Source organism: Eleutherodactylus coqui, unplaced genomic scaffold, assembly GCF_035609145.1.
Source record: "Eleutherodactylus coqui strain aEleCoq1 unplaced genomic scaffold, aEleCoq1.hap1 HAP1_SCAFFOLD_530, whole genome shotgun sequence".
Classification (NCBI taxonomy): domain Eukaryota; kingdom Metazoa; phylum Chordata; class Amphibia; order Anura; family Eleutherodactylidae; genus Eleutherodactylus; species Eleutherodactylus coqui.
In genome coordinates, this window is record NW_027102590.1 from 1 (window position 1) to 16,724 (window position 16,724).

The 16,724-nt window shown below is 56.8% G+C and overlaps 75 pseudogenes; all 75 read left to right on the forward strand.

The window, feature by feature from the left end:
* Positions 1-7: 7 nt before the first annotated feature.
* LOC136605191 (5S ribosomal RNA) lies at positions 8-126 on the forward strand (annotated as a pseudogene).
* Positions 127-406: 280 nt separating this feature from the next.
* LOC136605198 (5S ribosomal RNA) lies at positions 407-525 on the forward strand (annotated as a pseudogene).
* A 280-nt stretch (positions 526-805) lies between these two features.
* LOC136605236 (5S ribosomal RNA) lies at positions 806-924 on the forward strand (annotated as a pseudogene).
* An 80-nt stretch (positions 925-1,004) lies between these two features.
* Positions 1,005-1,123, forward strand: LOC136605203 (5S ribosomal RNA; annotated as a pseudogene).
* Positions 1,124-1,401: 278 nt separating this feature from the next.
* LOC136605305 (5S ribosomal RNA) lies at positions 1,402-1,520 on the forward strand (annotated as a pseudogene).
* Positions 1,521-1,799: 279 nt separating this feature from the next.
* On the forward strand, positions 1,800-1,918 carry LOC136605215 (5S ribosomal RNA; annotated as a pseudogene).
* An 80-nt stretch (positions 1,919-1,998) lies between these two features.
* LOC136605228 (5S ribosomal RNA) lies at positions 1,999-2,117 on the forward strand (annotated as a pseudogene).
* A 280-nt stretch (positions 2,118-2,397) lies between these two features.
* On the forward strand, positions 2,398-2,517 carry LOC136605295 (5S ribosomal RNA; annotated as a pseudogene).
* An 80-nt stretch (positions 2,518-2,597) lies between these two features.
* Positions 2,598-2,716, forward strand: LOC136605240 (5S ribosomal RNA; annotated as a pseudogene).
* An 81-nt stretch (positions 2,717-2,797) lies between these two features.
* Positions 2,798-2,916, forward strand: LOC136605252 (5S ribosomal RNA; annotated as a pseudogene).
* An 80-nt stretch (positions 2,917-2,996) lies between these two features.
* Positions 2,997-3,115, forward strand: LOC136605279 (5S ribosomal RNA; annotated as a pseudogene).
* A 280-nt stretch (positions 3,116-3,395) lies between these two features.
* Positions 3,396-3,514, forward strand: LOC136605196 (5S ribosomal RNA; annotated as a pseudogene).
* An 80-nt stretch (positions 3,515-3,594) lies between these two features.
* Positions 3,595-3,714, forward strand: LOC136605314 (5S ribosomal RNA; annotated as a pseudogene).
* An 80-nt stretch (positions 3,715-3,794) lies between these two features.
* Positions 3,795-3,913, forward strand: LOC136605328 (5S ribosomal RNA; annotated as a pseudogene).
* A 278-nt stretch (positions 3,914-4,191) lies between these two features.
* On the forward strand, positions 4,192-4,310 carry LOC136605264 (5S ribosomal RNA; annotated as a pseudogene).
* An 80-nt stretch (positions 4,311-4,390) lies between these two features.
* Positions 4,391-4,508, forward strand: LOC136605197 (5S ribosomal RNA; annotated as a pseudogene).
* Positions 4,509-4,588: 80 nt separating this feature from the next.
* Positions 4,589-4,707, forward strand: LOC136605276 (5S ribosomal RNA; annotated as a pseudogene).
* Positions 4,708-4,986: 279 nt separating this feature from the next.
* Positions 4,987-5,105, forward strand: LOC136605199 (5S ribosomal RNA; annotated as a pseudogene).
* An 80-nt stretch (positions 5,106-5,185) lies between these two features.
* LOC136605130 (5S ribosomal RNA) lies at positions 5,186-5,304 on the forward strand (annotated as a pseudogene).
* Positions 5,305-5,384: 80 nt separating this feature from the next.
* LOC136605237 (5S ribosomal RNA) lies at positions 5,385-5,503 on the forward strand (annotated as a pseudogene).
* An 80-nt stretch (positions 5,504-5,583) lies between these two features.
* On the forward strand, positions 5,584-5,702 carry LOC136605289 (5S ribosomal RNA; annotated as a pseudogene).
* Positions 5,703-5,782: 80 nt separating this feature from the next.
* LOC136605301 (5S ribosomal RNA) lies at positions 5,783-5,901 on the forward strand (annotated as a pseudogene).
* An 80-nt stretch (positions 5,902-5,981) lies between these two features.
* Positions 5,982-6,100, forward strand: LOC136605306 (5S ribosomal RNA; annotated as a pseudogene).
* Positions 6,101-6,180: 80 nt separating this feature from the next.
* Positions 6,181-6,299, forward strand: LOC136605313 (5S ribosomal RNA; annotated as a pseudogene).
* An 80-nt stretch (positions 6,300-6,379) lies between these two features.
* Positions 6,380-6,498, forward strand: LOC136605325 (5S ribosomal RNA; annotated as a pseudogene).
* An 80-nt stretch (positions 6,499-6,578) lies between these two features.
* LOC136605333 (5S ribosomal RNA) lies at positions 6,579-6,697 on the forward strand (annotated as a pseudogene).
* An 80-nt stretch (positions 6,698-6,777) lies between these two features.
* LOC136605239 (5S ribosomal RNA) lies at positions 6,778-6,896 on the forward strand (annotated as a pseudogene).
* Positions 6,897-6,976: 80 nt separating this feature from the next.
* Positions 6,977-7,095, forward strand: LOC136605037 (5S ribosomal RNA; annotated as a pseudogene).
* An 80-nt stretch (positions 7,096-7,175) lies between these two features.
* On the forward strand, positions 7,176-7,294 carry LOC136605334 (5S ribosomal RNA; annotated as a pseudogene).
* Positions 7,295-7,374: 80 nt separating this feature from the next.
* Positions 7,375-7,493, forward strand: LOC136605182 (5S ribosomal RNA; annotated as a pseudogene).
* An 80-nt stretch (positions 7,494-7,573) lies between these two features.
* On the forward strand, positions 7,574-7,692 carry LOC136605335 (5S ribosomal RNA; annotated as a pseudogene).
* Positions 7,693-7,772: 80 nt separating this feature from the next.
* LOC136605336 (5S ribosomal RNA) lies at positions 7,773-7,891 on the forward strand (annotated as a pseudogene).
* An 80-nt stretch (positions 7,892-7,971) lies between these two features.
* LOC136605316 (5S ribosomal RNA) lies at positions 7,972-8,090 on the forward strand (annotated as a pseudogene).
* An 80-nt stretch (positions 8,091-8,170) lies between these two features.
* LOC136605338 (5S ribosomal RNA) lies at positions 8,171-8,289 on the forward strand (annotated as a pseudogene).
* Positions 8,290-8,369: 80 nt separating this feature from the next.
* On the forward strand, positions 8,370-8,488 carry LOC136605186 (5S ribosomal RNA; annotated as a pseudogene).
* An 80-nt stretch (positions 8,489-8,568) lies between these two features.
* On the forward strand, positions 8,569-8,687 carry LOC136605339 (5S ribosomal RNA; annotated as a pseudogene).
* Positions 8,688-8,767: 80 nt separating this feature from the next.
* On the forward strand, positions 8,768-8,886 carry LOC136605297 (5S ribosomal RNA; annotated as a pseudogene).
* Positions 8,887-8,966: 80 nt separating this feature from the next.
* On the forward strand, positions 8,967-9,085 carry LOC136605218 (5S ribosomal RNA; annotated as a pseudogene).
* Positions 9,086-9,165: 80 nt separating this feature from the next.
* On the forward strand, positions 9,166-9,284 carry LOC136605225 (5S ribosomal RNA; annotated as a pseudogene).
* Positions 9,285-9,364: 80 nt separating this feature from the next.
* Positions 9,365-9,483, forward strand: LOC136605241 (5S ribosomal RNA; annotated as a pseudogene).
* Positions 9,484-9,563: 80 nt separating this feature from the next.
* Positions 9,564-9,682, forward strand: LOC136605341 (5S ribosomal RNA; annotated as a pseudogene).
* An 80-nt stretch (positions 9,683-9,762) lies between these two features.
* LOC136605342 (5S ribosomal RNA) lies at positions 9,763-9,881 on the forward strand (annotated as a pseudogene).
* An 80-nt stretch (positions 9,882-9,961) lies between these two features.
* On the forward strand, positions 9,962-10,080 carry LOC136605307 (5S ribosomal RNA; annotated as a pseudogene).
* A 279-nt stretch (positions 10,081-10,359) lies between these two features.
* Positions 10,360-10,478, forward strand: LOC136605142 (5S ribosomal RNA; annotated as a pseudogene).
* Positions 10,479-10,558: 80 nt separating this feature from the next.
* On the forward strand, positions 10,559-10,677 carry LOC136605242 (5S ribosomal RNA; annotated as a pseudogene).
* An 80-nt stretch (positions 10,678-10,757) lies between these two features.
* Positions 10,758-10,876, forward strand: LOC136605160 (5S ribosomal RNA; annotated as a pseudogene).
* Positions 10,877-10,956: 80 nt separating this feature from the next.
* On the forward strand, positions 10,957-11,075 carry LOC136605343 (5S ribosomal RNA; annotated as a pseudogene).
* Positions 11,076-11,155: 80 nt separating this feature from the next.
* Positions 11,156-11,274, forward strand: LOC136605184 (5S ribosomal RNA; annotated as a pseudogene).
* Positions 11,275-11,354: 80 nt separating this feature from the next.
* Positions 11,355-11,473, forward strand: LOC136605344 (5S ribosomal RNA; annotated as a pseudogene).
* An 80-nt stretch (positions 11,474-11,553) lies between these two features.
* Positions 11,554-11,672, forward strand: LOC136605345 (5S ribosomal RNA; annotated as a pseudogene).
* Positions 11,673-11,752: 80 nt separating this feature from the next.
* LOC136605317 (5S ribosomal RNA) lies at positions 11,753-11,871 on the forward strand (annotated as a pseudogene).
* An 80-nt stretch (positions 11,872-11,951) lies between these two features.
* On the forward strand, positions 11,952-12,070 carry LOC136605346 (5S ribosomal RNA; annotated as a pseudogene).
* An 80-nt stretch (positions 12,071-12,150) lies between these two features.
* Positions 12,151-12,269, forward strand: LOC136605187 (5S ribosomal RNA; annotated as a pseudogene).
* Positions 12,270-12,349: 80 nt separating this feature from the next.
* Positions 12,350-12,468, forward strand: LOC136605347 (5S ribosomal RNA; annotated as a pseudogene).
* Positions 12,469-12,548: 80 nt separating this feature from the next.
* LOC136605298 (5S ribosomal RNA) lies at positions 12,549-12,667 on the forward strand (annotated as a pseudogene).
* An 80-nt stretch (positions 12,668-12,747) lies between these two features.
* LOC136605219 (5S ribosomal RNA) lies at positions 12,748-12,866 on the forward strand (annotated as a pseudogene).
* An 80-nt stretch (positions 12,867-12,946) lies between these two features.
* On the forward strand, positions 12,947-13,065 carry LOC136605226 (5S ribosomal RNA; annotated as a pseudogene).
* An 80-nt stretch (positions 13,066-13,145) lies between these two features.
* LOC136605243 (5S ribosomal RNA) lies at positions 13,146-13,264 on the forward strand (annotated as a pseudogene).
* Positions 13,265-13,344: 80 nt separating this feature from the next.
* LOC136605349 (5S ribosomal RNA) lies at positions 13,345-13,463 on the forward strand (annotated as a pseudogene).
* An 80-nt stretch (positions 13,464-13,543) lies between these two features.
* Positions 13,544-13,662, forward strand: LOC136605350 (5S ribosomal RNA; annotated as a pseudogene).
* An 80-nt stretch (positions 13,663-13,742) lies between these two features.
* On the forward strand, positions 13,743-13,861 carry LOC136605200 (5S ribosomal RNA; annotated as a pseudogene).
* Positions 13,862-13,941: 80 nt separating this feature from the next.
* LOC136605262 (5S ribosomal RNA) lies at positions 13,942-14,060 on the forward strand (annotated as a pseudogene).
* Positions 14,061-14,140: 80 nt separating this feature from the next.
* LOC136605154 (5S ribosomal RNA) lies at positions 14,141-14,259 on the forward strand (annotated as a pseudogene).
* An 80-nt stretch (positions 14,260-14,339) lies between these two features.
* On the forward strand, positions 14,340-14,458 carry LOC136605329 (5S ribosomal RNA; annotated as a pseudogene).
* Positions 14,459-14,538: 80 nt separating this feature from the next.
* Positions 14,539-14,657, forward strand: LOC136605351 (5S ribosomal RNA; annotated as a pseudogene).
* Positions 14,658-14,737: 80 nt separating this feature from the next.
* LOC136605258 (5S ribosomal RNA) lies at positions 14,738-14,856 on the forward strand (annotated as a pseudogene).
* An 80-nt stretch (positions 14,857-14,936) lies between these two features.
* Positions 14,937-15,055, forward strand: LOC136605272 (5S ribosomal RNA; annotated as a pseudogene).
* Positions 15,056-15,135: 80 nt separating this feature from the next.
* LOC136605167 (5S ribosomal RNA) lies at positions 15,136-15,254 on the forward strand (annotated as a pseudogene).
* Positions 15,255-15,334: 80 nt separating this feature from the next.
* LOC136605340 (5S ribosomal RNA) lies at positions 15,335-15,453 on the forward strand (annotated as a pseudogene).
* Positions 15,454-15,533: 80 nt separating this feature from the next.
* Positions 15,534-15,652, forward strand: LOC136605179 (5S ribosomal RNA; annotated as a pseudogene).
* Positions 15,653-15,732: 80 nt separating this feature from the next.
* LOC136605353 (5S ribosomal RNA) lies at positions 15,733-15,851 on the forward strand (annotated as a pseudogene).
* Positions 15,852-15,931: 80 nt separating this feature from the next.
* On the forward strand, positions 15,932-16,050 carry LOC136605354 (5S ribosomal RNA; annotated as a pseudogene).
* Positions 16,051-16,130: 80 nt separating this feature from the next.
* On the forward strand, positions 16,131-16,249 carry LOC136605355 (5S ribosomal RNA; annotated as a pseudogene).
* Positions 16,250-16,329: 80 nt separating this feature from the next.
* Positions 16,330-16,448, forward strand: LOC136605356 (5S ribosomal RNA; annotated as a pseudogene).
* An 80-nt stretch (positions 16,449-16,528) lies between these two features.
* LOC136605201 (5S ribosomal RNA) lies at positions 16,529-16,647 on the forward strand (annotated as a pseudogene).
* The last annotated feature ends 77 nt before the right edge of the window (positions 16,648-16,724 follow it).

The window sequence follows — 16,724 nt, forward strand, 5'->3', positions numbered from 1 at the left end:
TGGAGCTGTCAACGGGCATTCTAAGCTGAATGTGCCTGCTCTCGTCAGATCGCGGCCGCCAGCCAGCTTGAGGCCTGGCAAGTACCAGTATGGGTGACCGGCTGGGAATCCCAGGTCCCGTTGACTTTTAAGGCCGTGAGTAGGTTTCTTTCCTTTTCGGAGGTGCGTTCGCACTGCAGAAAGCCCATAGGAAAGGAGGAGGAGCTGTCAACGGGAATTCTAAGCTGAATGTGCCTGCTCTCGTCAGATCGCGGCCGCCAGCCAGCTTGAGGCCTGGCAAGTACCAGTATGGGTGACCGGCTGGTAATCCCAGGTCCCGTTGACTTTTAAGGCCGTGAGTAGGTTGCTTTCCTTTTCGGAGGTGCGTTCGCACTGGCAGAAAGCCCATAGGAAAGGAGGAGGAGCTGTCAACGGGCATTCTAAGCTGAATGTACCTGCTCTCGTCAGATCGCGGCCGCCAGCCAGCTTGAGGCCTGGCAAGTACCAGTATGGGTGACCGGCTGGGAATCCCAGGTCCCATTGACTTTTAAGGCCGTCAGTAGGTTTCTTTCCGTTTCGGAGGTGCGTTCGCACTGCAGAAAGCCATAGGAAAGGAGGAGGAGCTGTCAACGGGCATTCTAAGCTGAATGTGCCTGCTCTCGTCAGATCGCGGCCCGCCAGCCAGCTTGAGGCCTGGCAAGTACCAGTATGGGGTGACCGGCTGGGAATCCCAGGTCCCGTTGACTTTTAAGGCCGTGAGTAGGTTTCTTTCCTTTTCGGAGGTGCGTTCGCACTGCAGAAAGCCCATAGGAAAGGAGGAGGAGCTGTCAACGGGCGTTCTAAGCTGAATGTGCCTGCTCTCGTCAGATCGCGGCCGCCAGCCAGCTTGAGGCCTGGCAAGTACCAGTATGGGTGACCGGCTGGGAATCCCAGGTCCCGTTGACTTTTAAGGCCGTGAGTAGGTTGCTTTCCTTTTCGGAGGTGCGTTCGCACTGCAGAAAGCCCATAGGAAAGGAGGAGGAGCTGTCAACGGGCATTCTAAGCTGAATGTGCCTGCTCTCGTCAGATCGCGGCCGCCAGCCAGCTTGAGGCCTGGCAAGTACCAGTATGGGTGACCGGCTGGGAATCCCAGGTCCCGTTGACTTTTAAGGCCGTGAGTAGGTTTCTTTCCTTTTCGGAGTTGCGTTCGCACTGCAGAAAGCCCATAGGAAAGGAGGAGGAGCTGTCAACGGGCATTCTAAGCTGAATGTGCCTGCTCTCGTCAGATCGCGGCCGCCAGCCAGCTTGAGGCCTGGCAAGTACCAGTATGGGTGACCGGCTGGAATCCCAGGTCCCGTTGACTTTTAAGGCCGTGAGTAGGTTTCTTTCCTTTTCGGAGGTGCGTTCGCACTGCAGAAAGCCCATAGGAAAGGAGGAGGAGCTGTCAACGGGCATTCTAAGCTGAATGTGCCTGCTCTCGTCAGATCGCGGCCGCCAGCCAGCTTGAGGCCTGGCAAGTACCAGTATGGGTGACCGGCTGGGAATCCCGGGTCCCGCTGACTTTTAAGGCCGTGAGTAGGTTGCTTTCCTTTTCGGAGGTGCGTTCGCACTGCAGAAAGCCCATAGGAAAGGAGGAGGAGCTGTCAACGGCATTCTAAGCTGAATGTGCCTGCTCTCGTCAGATCGCGGCCGCCAGCCAGCTTGAGGCCTGGCAAGTACCAGTATGGGTGACCGGCTGGGAATCCCAGGTCCCGTTGACTTTTAAGGCCAGTGAGTAGGTTTCTTTCCGTTTCGGAGGTGCGTTCGCACTGCAGAAAGCCCATAGGAAAGGAGGAGGAGCTGTCAACGGGCATTCTAAGCTGAATGTGCCTGCTCTCGTCAGATCGCGGCCGCCAGCCAGCTTGAGGCCTGGCAAGTACCAGTATGGGTGACCGGCTGGGAATCCCAGGTCCCGTTGACTTTTAAGGCCGTGAGTAGGTTGCTTTCCTTTTCGGAGGTGCGTTCGCACTGCAGAAAGCCCATAGGAAAGGAGGAGGAGCTGTCAACGGGCATTCTAAGCTGAATGTGCCTGCTCTCGTCAGATCGCGGCCGCCAGCCAGCTTGAGGCCTGGCAAGTACCAGTATGGGTGACCGGCTGGGAATCCCAGGTCCCGTTGACTTTTAAGGCCGTGAGTAGGTTTCTTTCCTTTTCGGAGGTGCGTTCGCACTGCAGAAAGCCCATAGGAAAGGAGGAGGAGCTGTCAACGGGTATTCTACAGCTGAATGTACTGCCTCTCGTCAGATCGCGGCCGCCAGCCAGCTTGAGGCCTGGCAAGTACCAGTGTGGGTGACCGGCTGGAATCCCAGGTCCCGTTGACTTTTAAGGCCGTGAGTAGGGTTTCTTTCCGTTTCGGAGGTGCGTTCGCACTGCAGAAAGCCCATAGGAAAGGAGGAGGAGCTGTCAACGGGCATTCTAAGCTGAATGTGCCTGCTCTCAGTCAGATCGCGGCCGCCAGCCAGCTTGAGGCCTGGCAAGTACCAGTATGGGTGACCGGCTGGGAATCCCAGGTCCCGTTGACTTTTAAGGCCGTGAGTAGGTTTCTTTCCTTTTCGGAGGTGCGTTCGCACTGCAGAAAGCCCATAGGAAAGGAGGAGGAGCTGTCAACGGGCATTCTAAGCTGAATGTGCCTGCTCTCGTCAGATCGCGGCCGCCAGCCAGCTTGAGGCCTGGCAAGTACCAGTATGGGTGACCGGCTGGGAATCCCAGGTCCCGTTGACTTTTAAGGCCGTGAGTAGGTTTCTTTCCGTTTCGGAGGTGCGTTCGCACTGCCAGAAAGCCCATAGGAAAGGAGGAGGAGCTGTCAACGGGCATTCTAAGCTGAATGTGCCTGCTCTCGTCAGATCGCGGCCGCCAGCCAGCTTGAGGCCTGGCAAGTACCAGTATGGGTGACCGGCTGGGAATCCCAGGTCCCGTTGACTTTTAAGGCCGTGAGTAGGTTGCTTTCCTTTTCGGAGGTGCGTTCGCACTGCAGAAAGCCCATAGGAAAGGAGGAGGAGCTGTCAACGGGCATTCTAAGCTGAATGTGCCTGCTCTCGTCAGATCGCGGCCGCCAGCCAGCTTGAGGCCTGGCAAGTACCAGTATGGGTGACCGGCTGGGAATCCCAGGTCCCATTGACTTTTAAGGCCGTGAGTAGGTTTCTTTCCGTTTCGGAGGTGCGTTCGCACTGCAGAAAGCCCATAGGAAAGGAGGAGGAGCTGTCAACAGGCATTCTACAGCTGAATGTGCCTGCTCTCGTCAGATCGCGGCCGCCAGCCAGCTTGAGGCCTGGCAAGTACCAGTATGGGTGACCGGCTGGGAATCCCAGGTCCCGTTGACTTTTAAGGCCGTGAGTAGGTTTCTTTCCTTTTCGGAGGTGCGTTCGCACTGCAGAAAGCCCATAGGAAAGGAGGAGGAGCTGTCAACGGGCATTCTAAGCTGAATGTGCCTGCTCTCGTCAGATCGCGGGCGCCAGCCAGCTTGAGGCCTGGCAAGTACCAGTATGGGTGACCGGCTGGGAATCCCAGGTCCCGTTGACTTTTAAGGCCGTGAGTAGTTTGCTTTCCTTTTCGGAGGTGCGTTCGCACTCCTTAAAGCCCATAGGAAAGGAGGAGGAGCTGTCAACGGGCATTCTAAGCTGAATGTGCCTGCTCTCGCTCAGATCGCGGCCGCCAGCCAGCTTGAGGCCTGGCAAGTACCAGTATGGGTGACCGGCTGGGAATCCCAGGTCCCGTTGACTTTTAAGGCCGTGAGTAGGTTTCTTTCCTTTTCGGAAGTGCGTTCGCACTGCAGAAAGCCCATAGGAAAGGAGGAGGAGCTGTCAACGGGCATTCTAAGCTGAATGTGCCTGCTCTCGTCAGATCGCGGCCGCCAGCCAGCTTGAGGCCTGGCAAGTACCAGTATGGGTGACCGGCTGGGAATCCCAGGTTCAGTTGACTTTTAAGGCCGTGAGTAGGTTTCTTTCCTTTTCGGAAGTGCGTTCGCACTGCAGAAAGCCCATAGGAAAGGAGGAGGAGCTATCAACGGGCATTCTAAGCTGAATGTGCCTGCTCTCGTCAGATCGCGGCGCCAGCCAGCTTGAGGCCTGGCAAGTACCAGTATGGGTGACCGGCTGGGAATCCCAGGTCCCGTTGACTTTTAAGGCCGTGAGTAGGTTTCTTTCCTTTTCGGAGGTGCGTTCGCACTGCAGAAAGCCCATAGGAAAGGAGGAGGAGCTGTCAACGGGCATTCTAAGCTGAATGTGCCTGCTCTCGTCAGATCGCGGCCGCCAGCCAGCTTGAGGCCTGGCAAGTACCAGTATGGGTGACCGGCTGGGAATCCCAGGTCCCGTTGACTTTTAAGGCCGTGAGTAGGTTTCTTTCCGTTTCGGAGGTGCGTTCGCACTGCAGAAAGCCCATAGGAAAGGAGGAGGAGCTGTCAACGGGCATTCTAAGCTGAATGTGCCTGCTCTCGTCAGATCGCGGCCGCCAGCCAGCTTGAGGCCTGGCAAGTACCAGTATGGGTGACCGGCTGGGAATCCAGGTCCCGTTGGCTTTTAAGGCCGTGAGTAGGTTGCTTTCCTTTTCGGAGGTGCGTTCGCACTGCAGAAAGCCCATAGGAAAGGAGGAGGAGCTGTCAACGGGCATTCTAAGCTGAATGTGCCTGCTCTCGTCAGATCGCGGCCGCCAGCCAGCTTGAGGCCTGGCAAGTACCAGTATGGGTGACCGGCTGGGAATCCCAGGTCCCGTTGACTTTTAAGGCCGTGAGTAGGTTTCTTTCCTTTTCGGAGGTGCGTTCGCACTGCAGAAAGCCCATAGGAAAGGAGGAGGAGCTGTCAACGGGAATTCTAAGCTGAATGTGCCTGCTCTCGTCAGATCGCGGCCGCCAGCCAGCTTGAGGCCTGGCAAGTACCAGTATGGGTGACCGGCTGGTAATCCCAGGTCCCGTTGACTTTTAAGGCCGTGAGTAGGTTGCTTTCCTTTTCGGAGGTGCGTTCGCACTGCAGAAAGCCCATAGGAAAGGAGGAGGAGCTGTCAACGGGCATTCTAAGCTGAATGTACCTGCTCTCGTCAGATCGCGGCCGCCAGCCAGCTTGAGGCCTGGCAAGTACCAGTATGGGTGACCGGCTGGGAATCCCAGGTCCCATTGACTTTTAAGGCCGTCAGTAGGTTTCTTTCCGTTTCGGAGGTGCGTTCGCACTGCAGAAAGCCCATAGGAAAGGAGGAGGAGCTGTCAACGGGCATTCTAAGCTGAATGTGCCTGCTCTCGTCAGATCGCGGCCGCCAGCCAGCTTGAGGCCTGGCAAGTACCAGTATGGGTGACCGGCTGGGAATCCCAGGTCCCGTTGACTTTTAAGGCCGTGAGTAGGTTTCTTTCCTTTTCGGAGGTGCGTTCGCACTGCAGAAAGCCCATAGGAAAGGAGGAGGAGCTGTCAACGGGCGTTCTAAGCTGAATGTGCCTGCTCTCGTCAGATCGCGGCCGCCAGCCAGCTTGAGGCCTGGCAAGTACCAGTATGGGTGACCGGCTGGGAATCCCAGGTCCCGTTGACTTTTAAGGCCGTGAGTAGGTTGCTTTCCTTTTCGGAGGTGCGTTCGCACTGCAGAAAGCCCATAGGAAAGGAGGAGGAGCTGTCAACGGGCATTCTAAGCTGAATGTGCCTGCTCTCGTCAGATCGCGGCCGCCAGCCAGCTTGAGGCCTGGCAAGTACCAGTATGGGTGACCGGCTGGGAATCCCAGGTCCCGTTGACTTTTAAGGCCGTGAGTAGGTTTCTTTCCTTTTCGGAGTTGCGTTCGCACTGCAGAAAGCCCATAGGAAAGGAGGAGGAGCTGTCAACGGGCATTCTAAGCTGAATGTGCCTGCTCTCGTCAGATCGCGGCCGCCAGCCAGCTTGAGGCCTGGCAAGTACCAGTATGGGTGACCGGCTGGGAATCCCAGGTCCCGTTGACTTTTAAGGCCGTGAGTAGGTTTCTTTCCTTTTCGGAGGTGCGTTCGCACTGCAGAAAGCCCATAGGAAAGGAGGAGGAGCTGTCAACGGGCATTCTAAGCTGAATGTGCCTGCTCTCGTCAGATCGCGGCCGCCAGCCAGCTTGAGGCCTGGCAAGTACCAGTATGGGTGACCGGCTGGGAATCCCGGGTCCCGCTGACTTTTAAGGCCGTGAGTAGGTTGCTTTCCTTTTCGGAGGTGCGTTCGCACTGCAGAAAGCCCATAGGAAAGGAGGAGGAGCTGTCAACGGGCATTCTAAGCTGAATGTGCCTGCTCTCGTCAGATCGCGGCCGCCAGCCAGCTTGAGGCCTGGCAAGTACCAGTATGGGTGACCGGCTGGGAATCCCAGGTCCCGTTGACTTTTAAGGCCGTGAGTAGGTTTCTTTCCGTTTCGGAGGTGCGTTCGCACTGCAGAAAGCCCATAGGAAAGGAGGAGGAGCTGTCAACGGGCATTCTAAGCTGAATGTGCCTGCTCTCGTCAGATCGCGGCCGCCAGCCAGCTTGAGGCCTGGCAAGTACCAGTATGGGTGACCGGCTGGGAATCCCAGGTCCCGTTGACTTTTAAGGCCGTGAGTAGGTTTCTTTCCGTTTCGGAGGTGCGTTCGCACTGCAGAAAGCCCATAGGAAAGGAGGAGGAGCTGTCAACGGGCATTCTAAGCTGAATGTGCCTGCTCTCGTCAGATCGCGGCCGCCAGCCAGCTTGAGGCCTGGCAAGTACCAGTATGGGTGACCGGCTGGGAATCCCAGGTCCCGTTGACTTTTAAGGCCGTGAGTAGGTTTCTTTCCTTTTCGGAGGTGCGTTCGCACTGCAGAAAGCCCATAGGAAAGGAGGAGGAGCTGTCAACGGGCGTTCTAAGCTGAATGTGCCTGCTCTCGTCAGATCGCGGCCGCCAGCCAGCTTGAGGCCTGGCAAGTACCAGTATGGGTGACCGGCTGGGAATCCCAGGTCCCGTTGACTTTTAAGGCCGTGAGTAGGTTGCTTTCCTTTTCGGAGGTGCGTTCGCACTGCAGAAAGCCCATAGGAAAGGAGGAGGAGCTGTCAACGGGCATTCTAAGCTGAATGTACCTGCTCTCGTCAGATCGCGGCCGCCAGCCAGCTTGAGGCCTGGCAAGTACCAGTATGGGTGACCGGCTGGGAATCCCAGGTCCCGTTGACTTTTAAGGCCGTGAGTAGGTTTCTTTCCGTTTCGGAGGTGCGTTCGCACTGCAGAAAGCCCATAGGAAAGGAGGAGGAGCTGTCAACGGGCATTCTAAGCTGAATGTGCCTGCTCTCGTCAGATCGCGGCCGCCAGCCAGCTTGAGGCCTGGCAAGTACCAGTATGGGTGACCGGCTGGGAATCCCAGGTCCCGTTGACTTTTAAGGCCGTGAGTAGGTTGCTTTCCTTTTCGGAGGTGCGTTCGCACTGCAGAAAGCCCATAGGAAAGGAGGAGGTACTGTCAACGGGCATTCTAAGCTGAATGTGCCTGCTCTCGTCAGATCGCGGTCGCCAGCCAGCTTGAGGCCTGGCAAGTACCAGTATGGGTGACCGGCTGGGAATCCCAGGTCCCGTTGACTTTTAAGGCCGTGAGTAGGTTGCTTTCCTTTTCGGAGGTGCGTTCGCACTGCAGAAAGCCCATAGGAAAGGAGGAGGAGCTGTCAACGGGCATTCTAAGCTGAATGTGCCTGCTCTCGTCAGATCGCGGCCGCCAGCCAGCTTGAGGCCTGGCAAGTACCAGTATGGGTGACCGGCTGGGAATCCCAGGTCCCGTTGACTTTTAAGGCCGTGAGTAGGTTTCTTTCCTTTTCGGAGGTGCGTTCGCACTGCAGAAAGCCCATAGGAAAGGAGGAGGAGCTGTCAACGGGCATTCTAAGCTGAATGTGCCTGCTCTCGTCAGATCGCGGCCGCCAGCCAGCTTGAGGCCTGGCAAGTACCAGTATGGGTGACCGGCTGGGAATCCCAGGTCCCGTTGACTTTTAAGGCCGTGAGTAGGTTGCTTTCCTTTTCGGAGGTGCGTTCGCACTGCAGAAAGCCCATAGGAAAGGAGGAGGAGCTGTCAACGGGCATTCTAAGCTGAATGTACCTGCTCTCGTCAGATCGTGGCCGCCAGCCAGCTTGAGGCCTGGCAAGTACCAGTATGGGTGACCGGCTGGGAATCCCAGGTCCCATTGACTTTTAAGGCCGTGAGTAGGTTTCTTTCCGTTTCGGAGGTGCGTTCGCACTGCAGAAAGCCCATAGGAAAGGAGGAGGCGCTGTCAACGGGCATTCTAAGCTGAATGTGCCTGCTCTCGTCAGATCGCGGCCGCCAGCCAGCTTGAGGCCTGGCAAGTACCAGTATGGGTGACCGGCTGGGAATCCCAGGTCCCGTTGACTTTTAAGGCCGTGAGTAGGTTTCTTTCCTTTTCGGAGGTGCGTTCGCACTGCAGAAAGCCCATAGGAAAGGAGGAGGAGCTGTCAACGGGCATTCTTAGCTGAATGTGCCTGCTCTCGTCAGATCGCGGCCGCCAGCCAGCTTGAGGCCTGGCAAGTACCAGTATGGGTGACCGGCTGGGAATCCCAGGTCCCGTTGACTTTTAAGGCCGTGAGTAGGTTGCTTTCCTTTTCGGAGGTGCGTTCGCACTGCAGAAAGCCCATAGGAAAGGAGGAGGAGCTGTCAACGGGCATTCTAAGCTGAATGTGCCTGCTCTCGTCAGATCGCGGCCGCCAGCCAGCTTGAGGCCTGGCAAGTACCAGTATGGGTGACCGGCTGGGAATCCCAGGTCCCGTTGACTTTTAAGGCCGTGAGTAGGTTTCTTTCCTTTTCGGAAGTGCGTTCGCACTGCAGAAAGCCCATAGGAAAGGAGGAGGAGCTGTCAACGGGCATTCTAAGCTGAATGTGCCTGCTCTCGTCAGATCGCGGCCGCCAGCCAGCTTGAGGCCTGGCAAGTACCAGTATGGGTGACCGGCTGGGAATCCCAGGTCCAGTTGACTTTTAAGGCCGTGAGTAGGTTTCTTTCCTTTTCGGAGGTGCGTTCGCACTGCAGAAAGCCCATAGGAAAGGAGGAGGAGCTGTCAACGGGCAATCTAAGCTGAATGTGCCTGCTCTCGTCAGATCGCGGCCGCCAGCCAGCTTGAGGCCTGGCAAGTACCAGTATGGGTGACCGGCTGGGAATCCCAGGTCCCGTTGACTTTTAAGGCCGTGAGTAGGTTTCTTTTCTTTTCGGAAGTGCGTTCGCACTGCAGAAAGCCCATAGGAAAGGAGGAGGAGCTATCAACGGGCATTCTAAGCTGAATGTGCCTGCTCTCGTCAGATCGCGGCCGCCAGCCAGCTTGAGGCCTGGCAAGTACCAGTATGGGTGACCGGCTGGGAATCCCAGGTCCCGTTGACTTTTAAGGCCGTGAGTAGGTTTCTTTCCTTTTCGGAGGTGCGTTCGCACTGCAGAAAGCCCATAGGAAAGGAGGAGGAGCTGTCAACGGGCGTTCTAAGCTGAATGTGCCTGCTCTCGTCAGATCGCGGCCGCCAGCCAGCTTGAGGCCTGGCAAGTACCAGTATGGGTGACCGGCTGGGAATCCCAGGTCCCGTTGACTTTTAAGGCCGTGAGTAGGTTGCTTTCCTTTTCGGAGGTGCGTTCGCACTGCAGAAAGCCCATAGGAAAGGAGGAGGAGCTGTCAACGGGCATTCTAAGCTGAATGTGCCTGCTCTCGTCAGATCGCGGCCGCCAGCCAGCTTGAGGCCTGGCAAGTACCAGTATGGGTGACCGGCTGGGAATCCCAGGTCCCGTTGACTTTTAAGGCCGTGAGTAGGTTTCTTTCCTTTTCGGAGTTGCGTTCGCACTGCAGAAAGCCCATAGGAAAGGAGGAGGAGCTGTCAACGGGCATTCTAAGCTGAATGTGCCTGCTCTCGTCAGATCGCGGCCGCCAGCCAGCTTGAGGCCTGGCAAGTACCAGTATGGGTGACCGGCTGGGAATCCCAGGTCCCGTTGACTTTTAAGGCCGTGAGTAGGTTTCTTTCCTTTTCGGAGGTGCGTTCGCACTGCAGAAAGCCCATAGGAAAGGAGGAGGAGCTGTCAACGGGCATTCTAAGCTGAATGTGCCTGCTCTCGTCAGATCGCGGCCGCCAGCCAGCTTGAGGCCTGGCAAGTACCAGTATGGGTGACCGGCTGGGAATCCCGGGTCCCGCTGACTTTTAAGGCCGTGAGTAGGTTGCTTTCCTTTTCGGAGGTGCGTTCGCACTGCAGAAAGCCCATAGGAAAGGAGGAGGAGCTGTCAACGGGCATTCTAAGCTGAATGTGCCTCCTCTCGTCAGATCGCTGCCGCCAGCCAGCTTGAGGCCTGGCAAGTACCAGTATGGGTGACCGGCTGGGAATCCCAGGTCCCGTTGACTTTTAAGGCCGTGAGTAGGTTTCTTTCCGTTTCGGAGGTGCGTTCGCACTGCAGAAAGCCCATAGGAAAGGAGGAGGAGCTGTCAACGGGCATTCTAAGCTGAATGTGCCTGCTCTCGTCAGATCGCGGCCGCCAGCCAGCTTGAGGCCTGGCAAGTACCAGTATGGGTGACCGGCTGGGAATCCCAGGTCCCGTTGACTTTTAAGGCCGTGAGTAGGTTTCTTTCCTTTTCGGAGGTGCGTTCGCACTGCAGAAAGCCCATAGGAAAGGAGGAGGAGCTGTCAACGGGCGTTCTAAGCTGAATGTGCCTGCTCTCGTCAGATCGCGGCCGCCAGCCAGCTTGAGGCCTGGCAAGTACCAGTATGGGTGACCGGCTGGGAATCCCAGGTCCCGTTGACTTTTAAGGCCGTGAGTAGGTTGCTTTCCTTTTCGGAGGTGCGTTCGCACTGCAGAAAGCCCATAGGAAAGGAGGAGGAGCTGTCAACGGGCATTCTAAGCTGAATGTACCTGCTCTCGTCAGATCGCGGCCGCCAGCCAGCTTGAGGCCTGGCAAGTACCAGTATGGGTGACCGGCTGGGAATCCCAGGTCCCGTTGACTTTTAAGGCCGTGAGTAGGTTTCTTTCCGTTTCGGAGGTGCGTTCGCACTGCAGAAAGCCCATAGGAAAGGAGGAGGAGCTGTCAACGGGCATTCTAAGCTGAATGTGCCTGCTCTCGTCAGATCGCGGCCGCCAGCCAGCTTGAGGCCTGGCAAGTACCAGTATGGGTGACCGGCTGGGAATCCCAGGTCCCGTTGACTTTTAAGGCCGTGAGTAGGTTGCTTTCCTTTTCGGAGGTGCGTTCGCACTGCAGAAAGCCCATAGGAAAGGAGGAGGTACTGTCAACGGGCATTCTAAGCTGAATGTGCCTGCTCTCGTCAGATCGCGGTCGCCAGCCAGCTTGAGGCCTGGCAAGTACCAGTATGGGTGACCGGCTGGGAATCCCAGGTCCCGTTGACTTTTAAGGCCGTGAGTAGGTTGCTTTCCTTTTCGGAGGTGCGTTCGCACTGCAGAAAGCCCATAGGAAAGGAGGAGGAGCTGTCAACGGGCATTCTAAGCTGAATGTGCCTGCTCTCGTCAGATCGCGGCCGCCAGCCAGCTTGAGGCCTGGCAAGTACCAGTATGGGTGACCGGCTGGGAATCCCAGGTCCCGTTGACTTTTAAGGCCGTGAGTAGGTTTCTTTCCTTTTCGGAGGTGCGTTCGCACTGCAGAAAGCCCATAGGAAAGGAGGAGGAGCTGTCAACGGGCATTCTAAGCTGAATGTGCCTGCTCTCGTCAGATCGCGGCCGCCAGCCAGCTTGAGGCCTGGCAAGTACCAGTATGGGTGACCGGCTGGGAATCCCAGGTCCCGTTGACTTTTAAGGCCGTGAGTAGGTTGCTTTCCTTTTCGGAGGTGCGTTCGCACTGCAGAAAGCCCATAGGAAAGGAGGAGGAGCTGTCAACGGGCATTCTAAGCTGAATGTACCTGCTCTCGTCAGATCGTGGCCGCCAGCCAGCTTGAGGCCTGGCAAGTACCAGTATGGGTGACCGGCTGGGAATCCCAGGTCCCATTGACTTTTAAGGCCGTGAGTAGGTTTCTTTCCGTTTCGGAGGTGCGTTCGCACTGCAGAAAGCCCATAGGAAAGGAGGAGGAGCTGTCAACGGGCATTCTAAGCTGAATGTGCCTGCTCTCGTCAGATCGCGGCCGCCAGCCAGCTTGAGGCCTGGCAAGTACCAGTATGGGTGACCGGCTGGGAATCCCAGGTCCCGTTGACTTTTAAGGCCGTGAGTAGGTTTCTTTCCTTTTCGGAGGTGCGTTCGCACTGCAGAAAGCCCATAGGAAAGGAGGAGGAGCTGTCAACGGGCATTCTTAGCTGAATGTGCCTGCTCTCGTCAGATCGCGGCCGCCAGCCAGCTTGAGGCCTGGCAAGTACCAGTATGGGTGACCGGCTGGGAATCCCAGGTCCCGTTGACTTTTAAGGCCGTGAGTAGGTTGCTTTCCTTTTCGGAGGTGCGTTCGCACTGCAGAAAGCCCATAGGAAAGGAGGAGGAGCTGTCAACGGGCATTCTAAGCTGAATGTGCCTGCTCTCGTCAGATCGCGGCCGCCAGCCAGCTTGAGGCCTGGCAAGTACCAGTATGGGTGACCGGCTGGGAATCCCAGGTCCCGTTGACTTTTAAGGCCGTGAGTAGGTTTCTTTCCTTTTCGGAAGTGCGTTCGCACTGCAGAAAGCCCATAGGAAAGGAGGAGGAGCTGTCAACGGGCATTCTAAGCTGAATGTGCCTGCTCTCGTCAGATCGCGGCCGCCAGCCAGCTTGAGGCCTGGCAAGTACCAGTATGGGTGACCGGCTGGGAATCCCAGGTCCAGTTGACTTTTAAGGCCGTGAGTAGGTTTCTTTCCTTTTCGGAGGTGCGTTCGCACTGCAGAAAGCCCATAGGAAAGGAGGAGGAGCTGTCAACGGGCAATCTAAGCTGAATGTGCCTGCTCTCGTCAGATCGCGGCCGCCAGCCAGCTTGAGGCCTGGCAAGTACCAGTATGGGTGACCGGCTGGGAATCCCAGGTCCCGTTGACTTTTAAGGCCGTGAGTAGGTTTCTTTTCTTTTCGGAAGTGCGTTCGCACTGCAGAAAGCCCATAGGAAAGGAGGAGGAGCTATCAACGGGCATTCTAAGCTGAATGTGCCTGCTCTCGTCAGATCGCGGCCGCCAGCCAGCTTGAGGCCTGGCAAGTACCAGTATGGGTGACCGGCTGGGAATCCCAGGTCCCGTTGACTTTTAAGGCCGTGAGTAGGTTTCTTTCCTTTTCGGAGGTGCGTTCGCACTGCAGAAAGCCCATAGGAAAGGAGGAGGAGCTGTCAACGGGCATTCTAAGCTGAATGTGCCTGCTCTCGTCAGATCGCGACCGCCAGCCAGCTTGAGGCCTGGCAAGTACCAGTATGGGTGACCGGCTGGGAATCCCAGGTCCCGTTGACTTTTAAGGCCGTGAGTAGGTTTCTTTCCGTTTCGGAGGTGCGTTCGCACTGCAGAAAGCCCATAGGAAAGGAGGAGGAGCTGTCAACGGGCATTCTAAGCTGAATGTGCCTGCTCTCGTCAGATCGCGGCCGCCAGCCAGCTTGAGGCCTGGCAAGTACCAGTATGGGTGACCGGCTGGGAATCCCAGGTCCCGTTGACTTTTAAGGCCGTGAGTAGGTTGCTTTCCTTTTCGGAGGTGCGTTCGCACTGCAGAAAGCCCATAGGAAAGGAGGAGGAGCTGTCAACGGGCATTCTAAGCTGAATGTGCCTGCTCTCGTCAGATCGCGGCCGCCAGCCAGCTTGAGGCCTGGCAAGTACCAGTATGGGTGACCGGCTGGGAATCCCAGGTCCCGTTGACTTTTAAGGCCGTGAGTAGGTTGCTTTCCTTTTCGGAGGTGCGTTCGCACTGCAGAAAGCCCATAGGAAAGGAGGAGGAGCTGTCAACGGGCATTCTAAGCTGAATGTACCTGCTCTCGTCAGATCGCGGCCGCCAGCCAGCTTGAGGCCTGGCAAGTACCAGTATGGGTGACCGGCTGGGAATCCCAGGTCCCATTGACTTTTAAGGCCGTGAGTAGGTTTCTTTCCGTTTCGGAGGTGCGTTCGCACTGCAGAAAGCCCATAGGAAAGGAGGAGGAGCTGTCAACGGGCATTCTAAGCTGAATGTGCCTGCTCTCGTCAGATTGCGGCCGCCAGCCAGCTTGAGGCCTGGCAAGTACCAGTATGGGTGACCGGCTGGGAATCCCAGGTCCCGTTGACTTTTAAGGCCGTGAGTAGGTTTCTTTCCTTTTCGGAGGTGCGTTCGCACTGCAGAAAGCCCATAGGAAAGGAGGAGGAGCTGTCAACGGGCATTCTAAGCTGAATGTGCCTGCTCTCGTCAGATCGCGGCCGCCAGCCAGCTTGAGGCCTGGCAAGTACCAGTATGGGTGACCGGCTGGGAATCCCAGGTCCCGTTGACTTTTATGGCCGTGAGTAGGTTGCTTTCCTTTTCGGAGGTGCGTTCGCACTGCAGAAAGCCCATATGAAAGGAGGAGGAGCTGTCAACGGGCGTTCTAAGCTGAATGTGCCTGCTCTCGTCAGATCGCGGCCACCAGCCAGCTTGAGGCCTGGCAAGTACCAGTATGGGTGACCGGCTGGAAATCCCAGGTCCCGTTGACTTTTAAGGCCGTGAGTAGGTTTCTTTCCTTTTCGGAAGTGCGTTCGCACTGCAGAAAGCCCATAGGAAAGGAGGAGGAGCTGTCAACGGGCATTCTAAGCTGAATGTGCCTGCTCTCGTCAGATCGCGGCCGCCAGCCAGCTTGAGGCCTGGCAAGTACCAGTATGGGTGACCGGCTGGGAATCCCAGGTCCCGTTGACTTTTAAGGCCGTGAGTAGGTTTCTTTCCTTTTCGGAGGTGCGTTCGCACTGCAGAAAGCCCATAGGAAAGGAGGAGGAGCTGTCAACGGGCATTCTAAGCTGAATGTTCCTGCTCTCGTCAGATCGTGGCCGCCAGCCAGCTTGAGGCCTGGCAAGTACCAGTATGGGTGACCGGCTGGGAATCCCAGGTCCCGTTGACTTTTAAGGCCGTGAGTAGGTTTCTTTCCGTTTCGGAGGTGCGTTCGCACTGCAGAAAGCCCATAGGAAAGGAGGAGGAGCTGTCAACGGGCATTCTAAGCTGAATGTGCCTGCTCTCGTCAGATCGCGGCCGCCAGCCAGCCTGAGGCCTGGCAAGTACCAGTATGGGTGACCGGCTGGGAATCCCAGGTCCCGTTGACTTTTAAGGCCGTGAGTAGGTTTCTTTCCTTTTCGGAGGTGCGTTCGCACTGCAGAAAGCCCATAGGAAAGGAGGAGGAGCTGTCAACGGGCATTCTAAGCTGAATGTGCCTGCTCTCGTCAGATCGCGGCCGCCAGCCAGCTTGAGGCCTGGCAAGTACCAGTATGGGTGACCGGCTGGGAATCCCAGGTCCCGTTGACTTTTAAGGCCGTGAGTAGGTTGCTTTCCTTTTCGGAGGTGCGTTCGCACTGCAGAAAGCCCATAGGAAAGGAGGAGGAGCTGTCAACGGGCATTCTAAGCTGAATGTACCTGCTCTCGTCAGATCGCGGCCGCCAGCCAGCTTGAGGCCTGGCAAGTACCAGTGTGGGTGACCGGCTGGGAATCCCAGGTCCCGTTGACTTTTAAGGCCGTGAGTAGGTTTCTTTCCTTTTCGGAGGTGCGTTCGCACTGCAGAAAGCCCATAGGAAAGGAGGAGGAGCTGTCAACGGGCATTCTAAGCTGAATGTGCCTGCTCTCGTCAGATCGCGGCCGCCAGCCAGCTTGAGGCCTGGCAAGTACCAGTATGGGTGACCGGCTGGGAATCCCAGGTCCCGTTGACTTTTAAGGCCGTGAGTAGGTTTCTTTCCGTTTCGGAGGTGCGTTCGCACTGCAGAAAGCCCATAGGAAAGGAGGAGGAGCTGTCAACGGGCATTCTAAGCTGAATGTGCCTGCTCTCGTCAGATCGCGGCCGCCAGCCAGCTTGAGGCCTGGCAAGTACCAGTATGGGTGACCGGCTGGGAATCCCAGGTCCCGTTGACTTTTAAGGCCGTGAGTAGGTTTCTTTCCTTTTCGGAGGTGCGTTCGCACTGCAGAAAGCCCATAGGAAAGGAGGAGGAGCTGTCAACGGGCATTCTAAGCTGAATGTGCCTGCTCTCGTCAGATCGCGGCCGCCAGCCAGCTTGAGGCCTGGCAAGTACCAGTATGGGTGACCGGCTGGGAATCCCAGGTCCCGTTGACTTTTAAGGCCGTGAGTAGGTTGCTTTCCTTTTCGGAGGTGCGTTCGCACTGCAGAAAGCCCATAGGAAAGGAGGAGGAGCTGTCAACGGGCATTCTAAGCTGAATGTGCCTGCTCTCGTCAGATCGCGGCCGCCAGCCAGCTTGAGGCCTGGCAAGTACCAGTATGGGTGACCGGCTGGGAATCCCAGGTCCCGTTGACTTTTAAGGCCGTGAGTAGGTTTCTTTCCTTTTCGGAGGTGCGTTCGCACTGCAGAAAGCCCATAGGAAAGGAGGAGGAGCTGTCAACGGGCATTCTAAGCTGAATGTGCCTGCTCTCGTCAGATCGCGGCCGCCAGCCAGCTTGAGGCCTGGCAAGTACCAGTATGGGTGACCGGCTGGGAATCCCAGGTCCCGTTGACTTTTAAGGCCGTGAGTAGGTTGCTTTCCTTTTCGGAGGTGCGTTCGCACTGCAGAAAGCCCATAGGAAAGGAGGAGGAGCTGTCAACGGGCATTCTAAGCTGAATGTACCTGCTCTCGTCAGATCGCGGCCGCCAGCCAGCTTGAGGCCTGGCAAGTACCAGTATGGGTGACCGGCTGGGAATCCCAGGTCCCATTGACTTTTAAGGCCGTGAGTAGGTTTCTTTCCGTTTCGGAGGTGCGTTCGCACTGCAGAAAGCCCATAGGAAAGGAGGAGGA